This window comes from Oncorhynchus mykiss, chromosome 23 (assembly GCF_057628025.1).
Source record: "Oncorhynchus mykiss isolate SJ-2025 chromosome 23, ASM5762802v1, whole genome shotgun sequence".
NCBI classification, from domain to species: Eukaryota; Metazoa; Chordata; class Actinopteri; order Salmoniformes; family Salmonidae; genus Oncorhynchus; species Oncorhynchus mykiss.
Window position 1 is genome coordinate 22,378,122 of NC_143044.1, and position 6,069 is coordinate 22,384,190.

Below are 6,069 nucleotides of genomic sequence, written 5' to 3' on the forward strand. Positions count from 1 at the left end.
GTGTTTAGCCTACCGGTATTACTGAGGTGGGCAAAGAATCGAAAGTATACAAGGACAGCATATAAAACTAAAAAGGTGAGGAGATATTGGGTTTCATAATGTTACTGTACATGTGAACTGGACACACCCAAGCTTGAAGCATAGAGAGTCTGAATCCTTCTCTTTAGAGCTATTGATTTTGCAGAGGAGGACATTGGTAATGTGTGTTTCAGCAGAGCAAAACACCTTGGACATGTTCAGAATCAGGAGGCCCAATGCCCAATTTCAAACCTTGGTTAGATAGACAAACAGAGACCTGCCACATTTACTAGTATAGTACTGAGGGAAGCACAGGTGCCTGGTGGGAACTTAATTAGGGAGGAAGGGATCATAGTAATGGCTGGAACGAAATGATTGGAATGGTCTCAAACACATGGTTACTCTTCACTTAATTCCAGCTATTATTTAGAGCTGTCTTCCCCTCACCAGCCTCCTGTGGAGGGAAGGCTTCCTCCTGACTGTAGTTATGATTCTCAGTCAATAATATACCACTCTCTATAAGCCTATGGAGTGGAAAGTTGTTCGACTAAGCTGGAGGACCTTCTCAGCTCTAGGATACATTCAAGTCTAGCATCTTAGTGGGAACTTTAGAGAACTAGATAACAGACTAAAGTATGCAACATATAGCAGGAGCCTTACAAATATGTGAACTCTAAATCGTGTGCTGTGGTAACACTTTAGGAAGTTTTGAAAATGGGTCCCAGTATAGTGCCTGAGGCTTCGTTGGAGATTGGTTTGGTAGAAGGCCTGTGGTCTACCAGAGGAGGTGGATGGTGCTGTGATCGTTATCTCTCCCCAGCTGGGGGAAAAACAGCTTCTTCTGACACTTTTAGGAGATTCTCATCTCTGCCGCTATAACTTGGGGCAGGAGAGTTGTGTCAGGACTTCAGATCTTCTATCCCATCTGTGAAAGGCCCAAAGAATCATCACTGATTGCATTATGGCCGCTGCATTTCTAAATGTTTATCTTGTTAACAGCACCGACTTACATATACAGTATATCCCTGACAAATGAGGATTAAGTCAAAAGAGAGCAGTTACTGTTTCAGTAAATGTGACATCATTTATGGTCCCCAAACAGTTACTCATACTGACCGCACAGTCAAACATTATATGAGTTAACTGTTAGTGCAGGAGAAGTCTTAATTTTCTTTTAAAAATGCATATGTAACTGAAGGCCACCGTGTCCTACTTGTTTGTCTCGGGCAGGAAAACCGTGCCAATATATCCTCCAAACACCGGCTTCGAGGGCATTATCACTTGGATACAACGGGTTACCAACATATTCAAATAATGATTGACATATTTGCCTTAACATTGTTATTTTAAAATTAATTTAATCATACTATTTCATCCTTCCACAAGATATAGTCCCGAAACAAATCTAGGGTTGCTACCCAAGCCGGCTGGTCGTTCGTTCTATTGGTTCGGTTGCCAGAGGCGCGACCCAGTCGTTCAGTCTTTTTGTTCTGTATCTATGGATGCGACCCAGTCGTTCAGTCGTTTTGTTTTGTATCTATGGATGCGACCCAGTCGTTCGCTCTAAATGTTGCATTGCCATACTGGCTGGCAACGTTCTTATTATTGCTAGCTAGCTAGCCAACTACGGCTAACTTACAGTCACGTCAAACAGTACAGACAGAATAACAACAGTAGCTACATTTGTTTAAGCTGTTTTCTAGTGATATTTATTTGGATACATCAATAACAATGAGCTAATGGGGCACGATTTCGCCTGGCATAAAAAGTGCTCTCTCGTTAGGACACTGTTGTTCAGAGGAGCTAGCCAACAACACAGCTAACAAAACAACTTCAAACTGAAGCTGGGAAGACTGCAAACTAGCTGCACTTCGTTTTGTTTGACCTTTTTTCAATTTACATTTATTTGTATATATCCATACAAATGATGCCAGCTGATTCATGATTTTTACTGCCTGAGAAACGCTGCCTGCCTCACTCTCTCATCCCGACTCCCGAACCCTACACGTTCATTACTATGGGACAGTCATAGATTGAATTGGAATATTGAAACAATGTTGCAAATGTCGGAGAGACAGACAGCAAGGTTAATACAAATGAAAAGGTGAGGAAATATTGGGTTTCATAATGTTACTGTACATGTGAACTGGACACACCCAAGCTTGAAGCATAGAGAGTCTAAATCTTTCTGTTTAGAGCTATTGATTTAGCAGAGGAGGACATTGGTAATGTGTGTTTCAGCAGAGCAAAACACCTTGGACATGTTTAGAATCAGGAGGCCCAATGCCCAATTTAAAACATTGGTTAGATAGACAGAGACCTGCCACATTTACTAGTATAGTACTGAGGGAAGCACAGGTGCCTGTTGGGAACTTAATTAGGGAGGAAGGGATCATAGTAATGGCTGGAATGAAATGATTGGAATGGTCTCAAACACATGGTTACTCTTCACTTCATTCCAGCTATTATTTAGAGCTGTCTTCCCCTCACCAGCCTCCTGTGGAGGGAAGGCTTCCTCCTGACTGTAGTTATGATTCTCAGTCAATAATATACCACTCTCTATAAGCCTATGGAGTGGAAAGTTGTTCGACTAAGCTGGAGGACCTTCTCAGCTCTAGGATACATTCAAGTCTAGCATCTTAGTGGGAACTTTAGAGAACTAGATAACAGACTAAAGTATGCAACATATAGCAGGAGCCTTACAAATATGTGAACTCTAAATCGTGTGCTGTGGTAACACTTTAGGAAGTTTTGAAAATGGATCCCAGTATGGTGCCTGAGGCTCCGTTGGAGATTGGTTTGGTAGAAGGCCTGTGGTCTACCAGAGGAGGTGGATGGTGCTGTGATCGTTATCTCTCCCCAGCTGGGGGAAAAACAGCTTCTTCTGACACTTTTAGGAGATTCTCATCTCTGCCGCTATAACTTGGGGCAGGAGAGTTGTGTCAGGACTTCAGATCTTCTATCCCATCTGTGAAAGGCCCAAAGAATCATCACTGATTGCATTATGGCCGCTGCATTTCTAAATGTTTATCTTGTTAACAGCACCGACTTACATATACAGTATATCCCTGACAAATGAGGATTAAGTCAAAAGAGAGCAGTTACTGTTTCAGTAAGTGTGACATCATTTATGGTCCCCAAACAGTTACTCATACTGACCGCACAGTCAAACATTATATGAGTTAACTGTTAGTGCAGGAGAAGTCTTAATCTTCTTTTAGAAATGCATATGTAACTGAAGGCCACCGTGTCCTACTTGTTTGTCTCGGGCAGGAAAACCGTGCTAATATATCCTCCAAACACCGGCTTCGAGGGCATTATCACTTGGATACAACGGGTTACAAACATATTCAAATAATGATTGACATATTTGCCTTAAAATTTTAATTTTAAAATGAATTTAATCATACTATTTCATCCTTCCACAAGATATAGTCCTGAAACAAATCTAGGGTTGCTACCCAAGCCGGCTGGTCGTTCGTTCTATTGGTTCGGTTGCCAGAGGCGCGACCCAGTCATTCAGTCGTTTTGTTCTGTATCTATGGATGCGACCCAGTCATTCAGTCGTTTTGTTCTGTATCTATGGATGCGACCCAGTCATGCGTTCTAAATGTTGCATTGCCATACTGGCTGGCAACGTTCTTATTATTGCTAGCTAGCTAGCCAACTACGGCTAACTTACAGTCACGTCAAACAGTACAGACAGAATAACAACAGTAGCTACATTTGTTTAAGCTGTTTTCTAGTGACATTTATTTGGATACATCCATAACAATGAGCTAATGGGGCACGATTTCGCCTGGCATAAAAAGTGCTCTCTCGTTAGGACACTGTTGTTCAGAGGAGCTAGCCAACAACACAGCTAACAAAACAACTTCAAACTGAAGCTGGGAAGACTGCAAACTAGCTGCACTTCGTTTTGTTTGACCTTTTTTCAATGTACATTTATTTGTATATATCCATACAAATGATGCCAGCTGATTCATGATTTTTACTGCCTGAGAAACGCTGCATGCCTCACTCTCTCATCCCGACTCCCGAACCCTACACGTTCATTACTATGGGACAGTCATAGATTGAATTGGAATATTGAAACAATGTTGCAAATATCGGAGAGACAGACAGCAAGGTTAATACAAATGAAAAGGTGAGGAAATATTGGGTTTCATAATGTTACTGTACATGTGAACTGGACACACCCAAGCTTGAAGCATAGAGAGTCTAAATCTTTCTGTTTAGAGCTATTGATTTAGCAGAGGAGGACATTGGTAATGTGTGTTTCAGCAGAGCAAAACACCTTGGACATGTTTAGAATCAGGAGGCCCAATGCCCAATTTAAAACATTGGTTAGATAGACAGAGACCTGCCACATTTACTAGTTTAGTACTGAGGGAAGCACAGGTGCCTGTTGGGAACTTAATTAGGGAGGAAGGGATCATAGTAATGGCTGGAACGAAATGATTGGAATGGTCTCAAACACATGGTTACTCTTCACTTCATTCCAGCTATTATTTAGAGCTGTCTTCCCCTCACCAGCCTCCTGTGGAGGGAAGGCTTCCTCCTGACTGTAGTTATGATTCTCAGTCAATAATACACCACTGTCTATAAGCCTATGAAGTGGAAAGCTGTTCGACTAAGCTGGAGGACCTTCTCAGCTCTAGGATGCATTCAAGACTAGCATCTTAGTGGGAACTTTAGAGAACTAGATAACAGACTAAAGTATGCAACATATAGCAGGAGCCTTACAAATATGTGAACTCTAAATCGTGTGCTGTGGTAACACTTTAGGAAGTTTTGAAAATGGATCCCAGTATGGTGCCTGAGGCTCCGTTGGAGATTGGTTTGGTAGAAGGCCTGTGGTCTACCAGAGGAGGTGGATGGTGCTGTGATCGTTATCTCTCCCCAGCTGGGGGAAAAACAGCTTCTTCTGACACTTTTAGGAGATTCTCATCTCTGCCGCTATAACTTGGGGCAGGAGAGTTGTGTCAGGACTTCAGATCTTCTATCCCATCTGTGAAAGGCCCAAAGAATCATCACTGATTGCATTATGGCCGCTGCATTTCTAAATGTTTATCTTGTTAACAGCACCGACTTACATATACAGTATATCCCTGACAAATGAGGATTAAGTCAAAAGAGAGCAGTTACTGTTTCAGTAAGTGTGACATCATTTATGGTCCCCAAACAGTTACTCATACTGACCGCACAGTCAAACATTATATGAGTTAACTGTTAGTGCAGGAGAAGTCTTAATCTTCTTCTAGAAACGCATATGTAACTGAAGGCCACCGAGATCGAATTGGAATATTGAAACAATGTTGCAAATGTCGGAGAGACAGACAGCAAGGTTAATACAAATCCCTGCTGTAGAAAACGAAATGTTAGTCTAAAAGAAATGTGAGATAATGTCTCGATGCTTTTATAGTGGAGATCAAGTTTATACCTTCCCTGCCGGCGCTGATGAGACAGTGGATTGCGCAGTTAGTAAATAGGTATTTTCGGACTTTATTGAACAGATAGAGGATGACAGTGGGGAAAGATAGAGACAGGTTGTGTCAAAGAGCAGTAGGCCGGATTCAAACCTATGCCGACCGTGTAGACATGTGCCGCAGGCAGGCGGCTTAGAACGTTGGACCACCGTAGTCCATGAAAGTAGTACACTTAGTACATTTAGGATGTCTACATAGTGAAGAAAATGTATAGCAAACTTGTCTATTTATTTGACCAAAGAGACAATAATTCCCTCATAATTCGTTATATGGAATTTTACTAGACTATCTAGGTTATGTGATTATCTTCCATATTTCATATATCATGACTCCATACCATGGGTCATCAGCCAGTTTTATGTGAGTCAGGGGATTTTTTTATTGACGTGTTCAAACAACATATCCAGTGACAAACTCTCTTTCTAATCCCCTACACAGCACCACCAGTGTGTTGATGTGGTTCCTATAGTAACAGCTGTCATTTTCAAACTTCCATCGCCCACTCATCTGCTTTCTGAATAGTAATTTAAATATACAGTACCAGTCAAAAGTTTGGACACAC